This window comes from Castor canadensis, chromosome 13, assembly GCF_047511655.1.
Source record: "Castor canadensis chromosome 13, mCasCan1.hap1v2, whole genome shotgun sequence".
NCBI classification, from domain to species: Eukaryota; Metazoa; Chordata; class Mammalia; order Rodentia; family Castoridae; genus Castor; species Castor canadensis.
Window position 1 is genome coordinate 76,343,530 of NC_133398.1, and position 18,083 is coordinate 76,361,612.

Consider the following 18,083-nt stretch of genomic DNA (forward strand, 5'->3'; position numbering starts at 1 on the left):
TACTGTGTTTTCTTTGGGGGTGAGGCAGTGAAGTAGACAGGAATTATTGAGATATTTAAAACAGTAGCAAACAAGTTGCTTTACATGGGACCATAATAGGAAGAATTAAAATTAAAAAGGGTAAATGGACCTAGGCCCTACTGCATCTTGAATAATTAAGTTGTGAGCTCATGAAAAGTATTAATCAAAAATCCAAGTGGTCCAGAGTTATTTATCATGACATTTAATTTGGTGATGACATGTTTTATATAGAATGGGGGAAGGGTTGTATTAGAAAATCTATTGGATAGCTATTAAAAATATTGCAAGGCAAAAGCAATATGATTCTAAACTACCATGAGTCAAGAAAGTGTAGAAAAGGAGTCAGTTAATAATAGTAATTAATGTTCATTGAGTATTTACTATGTTCAAAGTACCATGTAGAGTTCACAACAAACTTTTGAAGTAATGTGGAAGAAGGAAAGCTACTCATTACATTTAGAATCATAAAATAAAGTTCAATATAAGCAAAGTATGACTTCTATATAATTCTACCTCCACCTTCTGCCCTTTATACTAGAATGAGATGGTTTTACTATGAGAACTCCTTTTCTTTCCTATAATAGGTTTAAGATTGGTTGGAATATTATATATATAAAAGAAAAGAAAAAACAACTCTGAGTTTATTCATAAACCTAAGTGATTAAAGACAAAATATATGAACTAATGTCATTTCATGCCATAGACTGTTAAAATTTCAACACCTTAAAAAAACAATGATCTATAACTTTTGGAGTTGACATAAAATGATGGTCTCTTCAGTAAAATGGTTTGATTATGTTAAATAGTCTTTATCATCTTTACATAGAATGTCAAGGAAGATACAGAAAGAAACTATATGTAACTAACGATAAAGAAGAGAGCATGTCCTAATTTATTTTTTCTTTTATCTGATAATGACAACAAAAAGGCAATTCACAGTAAAAATCTGAGTAAAGTATGTATTGAATTCCATGAGTTTTATTTCTGTCTATATAAGACTCCTTGTCCAGTCTAAGCTTGACTTATAACACCTTTTAATGAAGAAAAATTTTCATTTCAAGGAAGGAAATCATATATAACATTTATAACATGTTCTTTCATATATATTCATATATCATGCCTAACTATAATAAACATCAGGCCCATTTGACAGATTAAAAATATTCTGAAATTTCATAAGCTAACTTATTCAAGGTTGCACAATAAGTAGAGACTCAGGACTTTAGGATCATTATTTATTTATCTTTTAATTTATATCTCTCATGCCAATTAAAATATCAACATGATGAAGACAGGAATGTAGACTGACATTCAGCACATAAAATACTACGTGGATCAATTGATACTGATTTTAGGAGTTAGGGTGAGGTTCTGTGGATTAGAGGAAAGTAAGAATAGGTAAGTAAACACATAAATATTGATTTGTATGTTCTCACCATGTTTGTGTGATGGGTTTGAAACTTGTCCAAGTATGCAAAAATTGTGCAATTTTTGTTTCTTCCTCAAAATAAGCTAAAGATCTGTAAGCATGGAGATATTCCATTAAAAATTTAATCAACTTTTTCCTTCATGTATTCACTGGAGGTTGGCTGAATTAGAAAGATAATATTTTTTGTCTGTATTTCGTTTCCAGGTTCTGAATACTAACTCAGCTATTCTCCCAGGAAGAAAATTATCTCTTATTGTATTATAAAATAATATTCCTCTGTTCCTTTTATTAATTTTAAAAGTTAATTAATATGAGGTGTGAGTTGAACAATTGTGAGGCTAGCATCAAAATAACATTTGGTATGGAACACAATTTTCAATGTAAGATTTATTTAGATGCTTATTCTAGCTCTGAAAAACTGTTGAATTATGTCTGGAGTGTTTTCCATCTTATGGATATAAATATTGCCTCCAAATAGATTCAGTCCTGCAGATAACTTACAGCTCATTTTGCATTAATTTTTCATATTATGTATTGGGTCCCATGCAAAAATTCAACTGCCATTACTGAGAATATTACTAAGAGATTTCATATTCATTCTTGTGTTCTACAGATTAAAATGTAATTATCTGAATTTTATACATAGTTACACAAATCATTCTTAATAGGAAAAACTGAAAACCATCACTACATCACATTTATCATTTTTCTCATTTTTCTGAAATAAGAACTGCATTCATCTGGTTTATTCTTAGTAGCCTAAGAGCCGAATCACTATTACTGCAATAATTTTATTTAAGTGTATTAGAAATATATTTGTTATTATAGTTTGTGAGTTAAAGACCTATTGCAAATCTTTTCTGTAGGGGAGGAATATGTAAAATCATAACCCTAAGTAAAGATAATAAATAATATAAACAATAGTTAATAGTAATAGGAGTGACTAAGCTAAATTCAGCTTTAATACTGCATTATATAACAGAATACTATTTCAATGAGACATTATACTAATTAGATTTGGAAATACAAAAGCTTATGCAACCAGACATAACCAAACAGATTACAATATGGGTCTTATTGTTAATTCTCTATGGTACTAAGTAAGTTCTACAATTTCTGTATTTGTTTAGAATATATGTTACACCAACAGACAAATCCCCAAACTTGGTTATCAATTTTATTTTTAGGACAGAGGTGCAAATTCTTTGTGTTTGCATATAAGAAAACAGAATTCAATAATACTGATCTAAGCAGAATCTTTATAGGAGTCAATCAACTAAGGGTTCTTCACTTTCTTCCACTAGCTGTTGCGGTTCTCCTTGTCTTGGGTAACATTGCACCCATTCTGGACGAATCACTCTGTGGAGTAACACAGTTCCTCCACCTTGAAGGGCCTGTACACTCAGTACCTTCTCTTCATCCTTTGGCAGAGGCTGCATTTACCCGTTAACTGCTACCATCAGATATAGAAACATCAAAATGTATCCAAATAAATCTCCCATTGTCTAAGCATATTTACTTCTGCCTCTATTATGTAAAAGCAGTCTTGGGTAAATTTTTCAGTGCTCACATTGGCAAAATATGAGTTACAACTTCAAATTCCAGTAGAATTTTTGTTATAAGCTTTCTGGAAAGTAGAATGTCTAATGAAACACAGGCTAAAGTTTTGGTGACAGGAATCACACATTCTGCAAATGATTCACTGCGATCAAAAGATTAGGGTCAGAGCAGACCACCTCAAATTCCTTTCTCTTCTCCATGCACACAGTGTGTTTCTCATTTCCATGACCCGGCACCTGATGCTTGCCAGTGCTTGTCTGGTATGGTAACTCTTTTCCCTTAATGGTCCTACTCAAAATATAGTCATTTTCTGATCTACTGAAGGTTAGGGCTTCAACATATGAATTAAGGGATTGGTGCACAGTTTGACCCATTAAGAGATACCTTCAGATTGCCATAAACACTTTTCCTGAACAAAGGGGAAATGCCTGATGATCTATATTTTATCACTCGTAGTTCAAAATCAATGACTGATGTGTACAGAGGGAAAAACAATCAAGCTTCTTTGCCTTTGATACCCAACTCAGAGATGTGACCTACAGTGTTCCCAGAACCTCAAGGCCAGGTTAAACAAGTTATCCACAGTCGGACCTTGCTTAATAATGCACCCTTTATTGCTTTTCTTCTGGGAACAATTCCATCTCTCCACTCTGTAATCTCCTCTTGAGAATATATTCTAGTAAACTCCTTACACGCAAATTCGGCTCATACAATCTTTTATTTATCTTTAGGACACTGTTATGTGTTACATCGTGTCCCCCCAAAAGATATTCCTAACATATAATTGTGACAATGTTTGAAAATAGTGTCTTTGTACATGATTCAATCTGAGATTAGATCATACTCTATTAGGACAGGCCCCCAATCCAATGTAACCAGTGTTCTTGTAAGAATAGGGAAAGTTGGATTCAAAGACAGAGACACACAAAGAGAATGTCATGTAATCAAAAAGGCACAAAGGAAAGAAATGTAAAATATGGCCAGTAAATCATCCAAAGCTAGGAAAGATACATGAATCAGATGTTCCCTCAGAATACCTGGGTGTAAACATACCTGTCATCACTTTCATTTGGGATTTCTAGACTCCAGAAGTATAGCACACTAACTTTCAGTTATTTTATGCCATCAAGTTGTAATATTTTCTTATAGTATCCCTGGGAAACTAATGAAGTAATGAAAAATGAGTAATTTTGAAGTGGTCTGAGGAAGCACACTCTTAGGAAAGGATTCTTGAATTAGATCACTCTCCATCATGATAGCAATCGGATCTCACTTTTGGAGATACACTGTTAAAAACTTCCTTCAAACTCTAGCATTTGCTACCCATTACTTTAATGGGTGGTGAGTTGGAATGGGACTCGGGGGGAAGGAATGCACAACCTTTTGCATGCTAGGCCAAGCATTTCAGAGATGGGGAAAATACTGTAATTCTACGGACAGTGAGGCAGTTAGTTGTTACTATGTGCTGTTGTTGTGCTGAAGAAAATTGCCAAGCTCAAGATTGTGAATAACAAACTAGGGTATGTTGTGAAAGTTAGACCTCCAGGACAGCATTCAGGGAGAACTATAATTTTTGTAGCCAAAAGGCAGACTGAACACAAGACTGGATGAAGAGTGTATTGTAAGAACAACTATAAGAAAGGCAGAATTCTCACTTTTTCACAAGTTTTTGTTTGTTTGTTTGTTTGTTTTTGCTATTTACTTACTAGGTAGGCATTCTACTGCTTGAGTCAAATCCCGGCCCTTTTTGCTGTAGGTATTTTTTCCAATAGGGTTTTGCATTGATGCCCAGTCCAGTCTGGACCATAATACCCTATTTAAGCTTATTGTGTAGCTGGGATGACAGGCACACACCACTGTACACAGCTTTTTATAGGTTGAGATGGAGTTCTCACTAGCTTTTTGCCTGGGCTTACCTCAAACTGTTTTCTGTCTGATCTCAGCCTCCTGAGTACCTAGGATTACAGGCATGAGCCCCTGTGCCTGGCAAAAGACACTGGATATGTTTTTAATTTTTAGGCAATATACTGGGGTTTGAACTTAGGGCCCTGTGGTTGCTAAGCAGGAGTTCTATCACTTGAGTCACACCTCCAGCTATCACAAGTCTTTTATGCTCAGCAAAAACCCTGATAGAGAAGGAGTTGATCTCTAAGACATTGAATGGGAATTTAGGTGGATATGCTCAAGGATATTGGACTTCCAGCTTCTTCTGAATCCCTGGGCTTATAGGAGTATCCTAATTTGTTCTGCTTAAAGAGAGTAGTCTTTTCTTGCCTGACAACCACACCAAAACCTCAACTCAGATGGATGCTTTGGAATACAATATTTATTTCTTCAATATCTGGCCTACTTCTATTGTAACTGGGGTTAAGGCTTGGTCTCGTAACTAGGTTCAAGCCTTGGTACGGACAAACCAGGGAAGGAAAAAGAAGGAATTACTCACCCAAGGAACTTTAGGACAAAACTAATTTGTGCTAAGGGGAATCAGAATAGCATGCCATAAAGTAGATGTTGATAGGTTTGGACTGAAGTGAGGTTTGGGGATGGTGGAAGATAGTGATAAAGGAGAATTTGTCAATTTAGTCTATGACTGAAAACTCTCTGGCATGAGCACATGGAAATCATTCTACTATATTTCTTGGATGGTTTCTGCAAGCTTGTGGTGGGATAAGGGAAAATCTCATATTAAATTAAGCAGAAATGACAGAAGTGCCTTAGCATAGTTTTGAGGAAGGAATAAAAGGCTCAGAGAAGTAAGCATGCTACAATGTTTCTATTGTGTGATAGTGGAGAGCCAGCCAGATGACTATCTTCATTGGAAGGGCCAGAAAACATTCTCATTCCTAAATTGACAGAGAATGTGCTAGGGATGATGGGTTGGGCATTTTTAAGAAGCTCAGTGGTGGCTGTATTAAGGTTAATGGTAGGCAATATTGGTAGAGAACCAGTCTTAACTATTGTCAGTGGGAATATAGGAACCCAGACTAAAATAGCAGAGGTCAAATGGCATTACTCATCTGTTAGGGACCTATGGTAATGAATGTTCACCAAGGCCTCTTTCTTTTTTCTTTCTTTCTCTCTTTTTTGGTTGCATTGGGGTTTAAACTCAGGGCTTTACATTTGCTAAGCAGGTACTCCACCAGCTGAGCCATGCCTCCAGCTCTAAGGTATTTCTAAAGAGAAAATAGATGGACAAGTGGTAAGAGAATGGCTTGACATAAACTGTCAAAAAATGTTTAAAACTCATTTAATAGTACCTCATTTTATCAGTATCTATGTAATATGACTTTTTCACCCTGTTAAAAAATCTGAGCCAGTTTTCAGACCCACAGGAAGAACCTGGAATGCTATAAGTATATATAGTAGAAAATTTTGTACAAAACTATATATTTTACATAAAATTCACTTATAATTTAAAATTATAATCAGCAAGTATACTATGTACATTCTGTCTTCATCTTGGATAATTATGCTTCTCATTTCTGCAACAGCATTTATATCTTCCTCCAATGTGAATGCTAATGAAGGCTCCTCTGGTAAATTCTATCTCTTGGCAGTCACCCTTTCTAACAGCTATCCCATTTATTTAACATTCACTACATTCAGTCTTGAATGGTTGTTGCAAATACATATATATATGTATTATATATTATATTATGTATATATTATATATATATATTATATGGTTGTTGCAAATATATATATTATATATATATATTATTTATATATATGTTATATATAGAGAGAGTCAGTTTTTCCAAATTTTTTTAGACCCTGTAAAGAGATGTACTTATTTAATTTTTATGGTAGTAGAATTTGAATTCAGGACTTCCTAGGTAGGTGCTCTACATTCAAACCATACCACCATACATTTTATGCTTTAGTTATTTTTGGAGAGGGTCTTGTGGTTTTTCCAGGGCTAACCTCAGTCTGTGATCCTCCTACCTATACCTCCCACATAGCTGGAATCACAGGTATGTACCATCACACCCACCATAAACCTTAGAATTTATTGCAATGCTCTATGCATAACAAAATCTTAGAGTTTTCTACTCAGCATTTTGAATTCTTTCCATTAATTATCTTTGATATATACCCATTTATCACTGATTATCAAAATATAAACATTATTCCACCCATACATTTATCTTACATCCTTAATTGGCTGAACTACTTATAAGCCTTGAGATAAGCTTAAGTAGAGAGGAGATTTAATATAGAACTTGGAGTTTTATATATATATGATATGTATATCATATATATATTAAAATCAGTTGTTTTTCTAAATCTGGAATTTTAAGTCTTTAATACTAGATAAATGAAAGGAAAATCAGTGACCAATGTATAACATATATTCACTCTGCAATTAGACTCCTTTGTAGTATCTTTGTTTTCTATAAGTTCATAATGGCTAAAAAGCAGTACCTTCCATAAGTCACCATAGAAAAATGGGAAATGTGACTAGATCTTTCCTATGAAAATTATCAACGTATATTGTTGTGAACAAGCTCTGTCAGAAACCTAGAACATACTCATGTCTTTCCACAGTTTCAGAATTTAATAATTTAAATAAAATTAAATAAATAATTTAATAAATTAAATTTAATAATTTAATGTTATTAAATAACATTAAATTCACAAGCTAAGTCAATTTTTTTGGCTAATTCAGTAACTACTACTGATTTCACTTGGTATTTGTTGCTGTTGACAATCACAGGTTATTTTATTTCCATTTTAATTATTAATATTAACTGTCAGACTACACATGACATTTCACACAATTTCATATATACATACATATATATATATATATGTTACAGGTTGACTATGAAATGGTTAAAGAGGCTTCAGGGTTCACAGAGACTGATCTGAAATTAGAGGGAGAAAGCTAATACAAGCACAAGGAAAAGTCTCTGTAGGGTACCAGATAAGAAGCCATAGGCACCAAGCTGTTTGGAGTGAAAAGTTGTGAACTATGGGTCTGGGTGGCAGAGGATTTCAAGTGTCAGTTTGAAGTGAGCTGTATACCATCAGCTGAATAAATTGCATTCAGGCTCAAGCCTGGGGACAAGTCAGAGGTCCTTCAGTGTGGCAATTTTCCCGAACAAGGTTTGTGACAAGTGACCAGGTGGCAGGTCAGTGTGCCTGCCACATCTCAGCATTGCTGTGCTCCTTCTCTTATAGTCCCAGGTGATGGGGTACATCTGGTATGATTGATAAGTTCATGGACCCTGGTTTTTCTGATGTGGTTTTTTATACACCCAGGTGTCCATATGTTCCTGATAGAATTTGATAAGTTCATGAGTGTTAATATTTTATTTACATAAATAAGTTATTTTCAGTCTGTGCCTCATGTTTTGTGCTGGTGGTTATTTATTGGCACAAACAAGATGTGGAGTCATTTTGCCTCATGGTTTGTGCTCAAAATGGAGAAAACTGCTGTTTTATAAAATGGAGTCACCCTGGGCAAGGCACAGACAAAAAGGTATCTATCTCTCTATCTCTATATATAAAGATACATAGAAAGATATAAAATATATAAGCATATATATATATATATTCATGTATACATATGAACAATCTCACAAGGAAAAAAAATAAAAAGAAAGAGAGAAAGTCAATATGGTGTTAGCTAAAATATCTTTGAATTTCTGAGTTTTTCAAGTTTTTTATCTCCCAAGACACTACAAACAAAAAAAGTTTAATGGGTGATAATCACCCCTTCAAAGACATACTTAACCTGTTTCTTCATTGTTATCAGATGTTCATTCCCTTGACAAAGGCCTTTACTTCCTGTTTTCTTTAACATTTGCTGATTATTCTAAGGCCTGGAGCAGAGAGCCCTCATCTGACAATTTTGTTGTGGTGAAGTATAATACTTAGTTGAATAATGAAACCCTTACTACCGAATCTTCAATTTAAACAATCATGCTTTGTTTTTAACTTATCTTATTTTTAATTCTAAGGCTATTAAAGCAAACACACAAAGATAACAACATTCCTGCTTTAACATCCATATGCTTCTGATCCTCAGAATCAGTATAATTATTTCTACAGCAACCAGCAGAGGAAGTTCCCTCACAGCATTTACTCAAAAGAATACTATGTTAGTTCAGCCACAGAACTCTGTAGCTTCTCCAATTTCCAGCATTCCACGCTCAGTTGAAGGAGCCCTTACCTTCTTGGTTTCTAATATTAGTATTTCCGAACTTACAGTATCTTTTTTTCAGATAATCTTGTTTCCTCTCCAGTGATTTTTTTTTAGGAACATTGCTCTCATTCCTGTTTTACAACACATACGGTTGGTCCTCTATATCTTTAGGTTCAACATCCATGGGTTCAATTAACTGTGGATAAAAATACTTAGAAAAAGAAAACTGCAGCAGTACTGAAGCTTCTTGTACAGATTTCTTTTCTTGTCATTTCCTAAAGAATACAGCATATAACAATGATTTACATAGTGCTTATATGATATTAGGTACACATAATCTAGAGACAATTTAAAGCAGGAAGGTGGGTGTGAGTGGGTTCTATGACAATTTAATGAAGGACTTGAGCATCCTCAGATTTTGGTTCATGCTGGGGTCCTGGAACTAAACCCCCATAGATACCAAAGTAAAGCTGTAGTCTTCTGACAAGAAAATGATAAACATTTTGCTTGCTATTAATGGAAACTTGCAAATAAAATTAGGAGTGGGATAATAAATAATTCTCTTGTTTTCTTTCAATTTCTGAAAGTGTTAAATCATATGTCATTAAAAAATAGAACAAACATTAATGAAGTACAAAAATCATTCTCTTCCCCAAATAACTCTATTTTCATCATGAAAAATGCAAAATGGTAAAATAACCATATCCAAAAAAAACCCCTAAACTGGTTTAGTATGAAAATTCACCCTTATTTTGGGAAAAATACTTTTCCTGACTATGGTCTAATTAGGGACCAGTTTTATTCATATTTTAAAGAGTTTGAATCTGCTTCATTTATTTTGAGCAAATAAAAACAAATCTTTATTGAGATGTGCTTATGTACTATATACAGCATGCTACGCTTTTACAAAGACTTTCCTACATAATCTATTACCAACTATATGTTATGCTTACTGTTTTACATACTTACAGCTGGGGTACTGAGGCATAGAGAGATGGAAAAAAACTTGTTAAAAGTTAGATAGCTAATAGGTTGTGAATTAGATTTGTTCTTCAGTAATTAGATTCTATAAATTCTGTTATTAGCTCTTATGTTATATTGTTTCACATCATTTTACCATCCCTATGCTACATCTCACCCTTTTCATATTTTCCCATGGATACAAAAAAGATAGCAATACTGTCTTTTTTTATACATAAGAGAACCAATATAAGCCACTTACTCAACAACTTCTGTCTTACATGGTCAAATACAACATCAAAGAACCAAATAACCTGTGTATGTGTGTGTGTGTGTGTGTGTGTGTGTGTGTGTGTGTGTGTGTGTGTGTGTGAAGCCTACAGTTTTACTCTGGTTTAATTCACTTTCTCATGTTTCAAAATAAAAGCTCACCTAACACTAAACTGTATTTCAGTTTAAATAAAATAGCTCTATAAAAATTTCTGTTACTTATAGGGTAGTTTTTCAGAGCATAGTCTGTAGAGACTAACTGCTCTGGATTGAAGATTTATTTCTCTCACTTACTGTGAGAGCTTCAAAAGATATTAATTATTTAATATTTAATGAGGCCTGGTGAAATATAGGAATAATGATGGTACCCTGTTCACAGAACTGTGAAAAGAATTCTTCAATAATAAATGCTATGAACCTTTGTAAAATGCCCTTGGTGTGTATGGGAACAATAAAGATCATCTTTTCCTTCATTATTTAAGATGGGCTAAAGCAAATATGAAATATAGGAAAAAACATGAAAATTACATGGAGCTAAACATTTCTCTTTCAGGTGGAAAAAAGAGTGAAAAATTGATGGATATGATCGGGAGCAGTTTAAGTTTACCTTTAAATCTTCATCCAATGCCTTTGCTTTGTTCTACAACCTGTAGACTTACTTTGTAATACCTTATTCTGTAAAATTGGATTATGATTGGCTGTTAAGGATTCTTTCTGTTTAAATAACTATTTCTAAATTTTATCTAATGTTTTAAATTATTTTTAATTTTAAAAAGACGATGTAGCTCAAGGTTTCATTGCATGGAGTTGTTCAGGTGAAGTTAGTGTCTGGATGAAGGAGCTCTTCTTTTCATTCCTATAAACAAAATAGTAAAGGGGCAGAGTAGCTTTTATACACAAAAATCTATGGGCAATGCAGAAAACTGACATAGTGCTAATAATAATGAGCTACCCTGATAAGCACTCATGATTTACATTGTTCGCACCACATCTAGTCAGGGCATTTTTTCCTTGTAAGATATTCAGGCCTCTGGCCGGATATTTGAATTTTATGTATGATGTAGATGTTCCTTGGTTGACAATTATGGCCCCACCCTGATGAGGTAGTTATAACAAGCCCCACCTTCTGTACCTAGAATATGTTCTCACCAAAGCAGTCTTTGGTAATCATGACACCTGAGGTGGATGTGTACTTTCTAGCTCCTATCAGAAGGTACATTCAGACTGGCACTCCCTGTTTTCATGTACGTTCTGCCATATGGTCAGAGAGGAGTCACACCTTAGCATCTGCCATTTGTCATGTCACATGGCATGGGATATTTCCTGAAACATTTCTTTTTTTTTTTTATGTTCTGAGTTTTAACATGATTTCATTAAAACAAACTAGAAAAAATAACTCATTACAAAAAACACAAAATAATATCTACTACACTGTAGGCACACACAACCAGACATAGGAATACATGTATATACACAGATATATATCCCACTAAAATAAAGAAGTGGAATTAATATCTCCCAATCATTATTGAAAATACAAAACTACATATTTTATTAAATCAGAATGTTTTTCAAGTCTTATTATAAGGCCCAACAAATGATATATAAGCTTAAACAGTTACATATCAAATCTGAAAAAAAACAGGGAAAGTAAATTATCAAATACCAAGTTAAAATAATAAATCAAGAATATTACTTGGTAAAACTTCATCCATGGAATATTTTAAACTAAACTGGATGTCTACAATTTGTAAAATTCCTATATCAAACCAATTGCTCCCATTGTTTGAAATTAAAAGAATAGAAAAGCGATGCTTTCTTTAAAAGCACAGAAAAGGGCATAGTAGTGATAAACTAAAACTACTACTCTTAAAATAGAATCATTAGTTGGGAACAAAAACATTTCTTAATTGCACTTTACCTTTACTTGAAGCTGCTGAAAGACAAACCAGGGATCACATTTAGGGATTAAAAAAAAGTACTGATGGCCTATTAGAGTTTTTTTAAATCTTCTCTGATTTGAAAGTGTTGAATTTAGGGAAAATTTTTCTGTTTTTTTCTTACCTTACATATATTTCTTTGAGGAGGAATACAGTATATACTAAACTGCTTTTGTTGTGTTCTTTTTTAAAAAATTTTTCCTGTAGTTCTTCTTACAATATTTTTTTCCTTTTGAGACTGTCATGTTGATGATATTTTTAAATCTAAGACTGTTAGCTTGAGAAAGATGACAATCAAATAATTTAGTTTTTGTTCTCCAACAACTAATAAGACCCTTAAAGTAGAATTAATACTTCCTCAAATTTATATCATTCTTGTCATTGATGTAAACAAAGCATTTTATACCATATAATTTTCTAAATTTCTAGAAAGACGAATAATACATGACTTCCAATCACTACAGCATTCAATTAGTTGAATATGCTTTAAATACAAAATAGCAGAGTGTTTAGAAGTTCATTGAATTTGGTCACTCTCTAAAACACATGAGATCAGAATAAACTATCTATACAGCTGACTTAATCAATGTTTTAAAATTTTTCTAGTTGATTTGCTTTAAAGATAGAATAAAGGTATCTTAAATTATGTTTGCTGCAAATAATAGAACTTATGTATGGCAATTGTCAGGGACCAATAACCTATTTGAAACAAAAATACAAAGAAAACTACAGAGTCAACTTATTTATTTATTTTTCTGAAGAATTCTATAAGAAAATTGGAATTTAAGCATTTATTTTTAGACAAGGACTTTGATGAGTAGAAGTAAAGAAAGAATGAAAGAAGATTTTTGACATTATAACTCAAGGGTAATTCAAGGAATGAAGGAACTTCAGAAATTAATTCAAAGAAAATTATAAAAAACAGTAGAGTTAAAGAACAAGAACAATCAACGCAGAGAAAAGATCTTAAATGGACCAAACTATCTTTGCTTAGTGCCTTTGCCTTGCAGTTGCATTCCTCTCATTAAACAGACAATGAAAAAATGAAACTGTCTCATTATTTCATCACCTGGCTTTGTTTCAACTTTCAGGTATGTGAAATTACTGAGAAGAATAAAAGTTTCCAAAAAGAGAGAAACTTTTGAAAAGTGTGAACACATTACGAGTGTTAACTCTAGAGTAGCTGGTTTTTCAAGAATTGTAAAGGAAATTAAGTGATGACATAGAAGTTAGAAGGAAAAATGTACTTTTAAGGTTGTCACACCCTCCTAAAGAAGGGATCAATGTGGAGGCCTGTGGTTCCAGATACTATGAGAATGAGACTACAGGTATGAGGGTTCACCTGGTTATTTTTCCTAATTTAAAGGTACCCATGTATAGGCTAATAGTCACTAAAACCCTTGTATTTTGGTCTCTCTTTTTGGTTTTATTGTCAATCTATAATTTTCCTTTCTAGTAAAAGCTTTAGATAACTCTATGTCTTCAAATGTCTAAGCCTAAGGTATGTACCACGTTCTAGGTAAAGAACTATAAATTTGATGGTCCAAGAACTGTATTCAAGTTGTGACTTCCTTATTTATACTACTCTCTTTAGTTAAATCCCAACTTCCTTGGGCTTCAGTTTTGAAATATGCACAATGATCATCTCATCAGTTCTATTTTTCCTAATTATACAATTGTGTAGATGGATAAATGTAAGTAAAGGAGCATGTAAATAATAAAATATAAAACAAAAGAAAGGTTCACCTTGGACTGATGTAGCAGATAAGATTTCACTACTTTCTTTTTTATTTAAAAGGCTTTGTACTTATGCGTTTGATAAAATGTAGGCTCTTAGCTATGCGTTCTCAGAGTGATTTTGTAGTAGCTCAGGAATCAGCTAGTTACAGGATAGTTTTACGTGATCAATAATAGACTTCATTGACACTATGACGTAATTCTTCGCATGAAGACACTTTCTATACTCAAAATAAGTACACATTCATAAATATATTTCATTTGAAAGACAAAGTATTTTTAGCTGTCTTTATTAGAGACATCTTATAAACGTAATGAATTATTAGTAAATACTTGTTTGTATTTCTAGTAAGTACAATTTTAATGTGGTATTGCCCCAAAAAACAATGATTGGCATGACATTCCTGAATCAACATTTGCCTTATTATTCTTGGAAGCATGTATTCAATTCAGGCACTGGTGGTTCATGTCTGTAATCCTATCTATTCAGGAGGCAGAGATCAGGAAGATTGTGGTTCAAAGCCAGCAAGGGCAAATAGTGCGCAAGACCCTATCTCGTAAAAACCCATCACCAAAAAATGCTAGTGGAGTGGCTCAAGGTATAGGCCTTGAGTTCAAACCCCAGTACCACACCCCTTCTAAAAAAAGGAATCAGTAAAATGAGTAAACACAATGTAATAGCTGTGGTCCCTGGGATCCAGATCAGCCCACCACTCCAGTGTGTATTTAAACTTTTTTCAAATTAGATGCTGACAGTTATCACGTGGTCAAATATACTAAAGAATTTAAAATATTGCTAACTAGGAACTTTGGTGTTGAGAAAATTTTGAATATATACAGATACACATATTCATATTATTTGTTCTAAGGTAGAACAGAACTTACATAAGCAAACATATCTACAGGAGTTCAGTGAATCACTCACTCAGTGTAAGCCCCTCAGAGAATGAGAGCTACTTACACCCTCCAAGTTACCGATTTGGAGCTTCTGAGTCTCTACCCAATTGTGTTTCAATTTGCCCTTTCCACAGAAGTTCAAGCTTACCCGAGGATCTCAATATGTGTGTGAGTCTGCACTGGGGTGGAATCTGTTGAGTTTCAGTCTTAAACCACAAAGAATGCAGCTAGTCAAACATAAACAAACACTATCACATCATTACCTTGAAACCTGCCCACCTGGGCACAATGCCCTGGTAAGTTTTATGTTTCAGAGTCATGGGTTCATAAAGACTGTTGATTCATAGTATTTTATATGAGCAAGAGAATTAAAGAAACAAAGAGAGTTAATTCAGGTTAACCAGGAAGATTGAATTTCTTCCTCACTCATTTAATGTCAAATAGCTCTGTACTGGCCCCATGCTAAGTCTTTACTTAGGAACCAGTCCAAGCCAGGCAGGTTCCTAACTAACAGAGCTTCTTTCATCTTTGATTCTCTAACTTTGTTCCTTACTCCACCCTTCTATCTTCTAGTCAGTTTTAAAAAATATACCCAAGTGATATTTACTTTTCCTTACAGTGAGATCATTCTAAATACCATTGCAGTCACTCCAAAGATTGTTTGTTAATAACATGTCTATAACAGGTTATTAAACAAGAAAGCCACTCTTCATCATTGTCATCAGACCATTAACAGTGAAGGATTTTATTTTCAGATGAGAAAAGGGGAGAAAGAAAAATGTTAGCGTGTAGAAACTGAAACTAGAATCGATTTCACTGATATAAATTTTCCATATTTGTAGTTCAATCATGGGACTTGTGTTAAATTACGGTACAGGTCAGTTTCGGCTCACCTTTATCCTATCCAACAGTCTTAGCAGATTTCCTTTCAGGAAATTATCGGTTTCCTAGAAGTAGAGGATAAACTAGATTCTCCTCTCTGATTATTTATTATTAATGAAGTCCTTGTCCAAATGAGCTCATTCTGATAGAGAGGCATGCCGTCATTCATTATTTAATAAGATTTTTTTATTTTTGAGACAGTGTCTCATTATGTCGCCAAAGCTGGCCTTTGAACCTGAGATCCTTCTGTTTCAGCTTCCCAAGTAGCTGAGAGTACAGGTGTGTGCTGTAGCACCTAGCATTGGTAAGTATTAATTGCATACTGAAGTAGGAAATGGAACAAACAGGAAATAAAGGAACTTACAGTATGTTTGGGAAGATAGAAATCAAACACAGTATAACACAGATAACCACACAGGTAGCTATACATTAATACTAATTCATTAAATAGAACTTCAGCACAATCCCCATCTTAAGTTAAAGTTACATGTTTAAATTAATTTTTTGAATTCTGACCAGGATGCATATTTAACAATTAATTAAAATACTTATTACACATTGAACCCAATGGCAGGTTGCTGTGTCATTTGTAGTGACAAGCTGGCCCAAGTTCACATACTGTCACTTAACTGGCTTTTCTTTAGGGAAAAAAGTCCCTGAAATTCTGTGTTTTAGTTTGTTTTCATCATCAGAAAAAAGGAAATGATACCTTCTAACATGGTGTTTCAGAGGTTTAAATAAAAGGAGCATTAACAACAGTGGATGCACTGAAGAAGTTTTCCAAGAATATGGAAGCATGACATGTGACTACAAACTAGAGTAAGATCGATCACTGTAATGACCGAAACAGAAATTTAGGGAGTATATATGTGCGTGACAGCTGGGCTTTTAAAACTGCAAAGATTTATAGAAAATTGAGGTGAGTATCTTTCCTGAGAACAGAATGAACAAATGTTCACAAACAGAAACTAAAAATATTTAGAAAACTATAGAGAAATTTATGTCACTAGAATGAGGACATATGTGGAGCTGGGAACATAGAACGGGAGAGGAAAAGGAAGGTATTACCAGTAGCTCTTAGTTAAGAGGTTGAGAAAGGAAGAGGGGAAGGAAAGAAAAGAGTATTGACCTTATCTATTAGCTTCCCATTGTCAGGTCTTTTTAAGTATTAAGTGAAGAGATAAAACTCATATTCTCATTTTATAAATTTTGTGTTCTATGTTCTTCCTCAGAAATAAAATTGAGAAGAAGAATTTCCCTCTGAACCTACAAAATTGGATTTCATTTAGGACAAGTACAGAATCAGGGCAGCAGGCTTGTAATGAACATGGTGGTTGCTTAATATGAAGAATTCAAAATGGATGATTTTATTGTTTTACCACACTTATTTTCACCTGCATTCTCACATTGATGGAATATACCGCACACATGAAAACACACGTATTTCCTCTCAGAGTACTACTGGATCTAAATGTTTGCTTATGTCATTGTGATGGATGCAGGTAAAGGAAGACCACTACTTCTGGAAATAAAGTAATATGAAAAATGAAGATTTTAATGGGGGGGTTGGCTAACAGCCTCAGTAATATACAGAAATAAGTGACTACAAAGTACTAGACTTCATAGAAGGAACACATTATTTTTAATGGAAAAATGTCTTCCTGGTTTCTTAAAACAAACAAAAGACTTTGCTCTACATTGTGTACCCCTGAAAAAGGGTATACAAATGTGATATTGAATATCGGTCTTCCAAGACTTTGGGCAATTGTTCCCTATTTTTTGTATCTAGATCAAACCTTTTGGAGTCATCAATAACATAAATTGTCTACAGCTATAACCATAAAGTGGTTTTGTAAATATGCAATTGATTTAAATGTGTATACTAATAAATCAACTAAACTTAAAACTAGATTCCACATGAGAAGTGGTCCTTTTCCTAAGTATGAAACAATGGATACTCTGTGTCTATCATCAGTGTGAACCTCTTAGAACTTTGGTGACATTATAAACCTTAGTTGGACACTTCTCATCCCCTCTAACCATAAATGTACCTTTAAGCTAAGCAATAAACTAACAAAGGTTGGGGGAATCCTCAAAACCAGTTAAAGATAATTAATTTTAGTTGGAAGCTTTTGATCAATTTGAATCCTTTCAGAAAACAAAACTGGAGATAACTGAGAAAGATAGTGATTCTACTTCTAAAAGGGTATTATACACATACATTATTTTAGCTGAG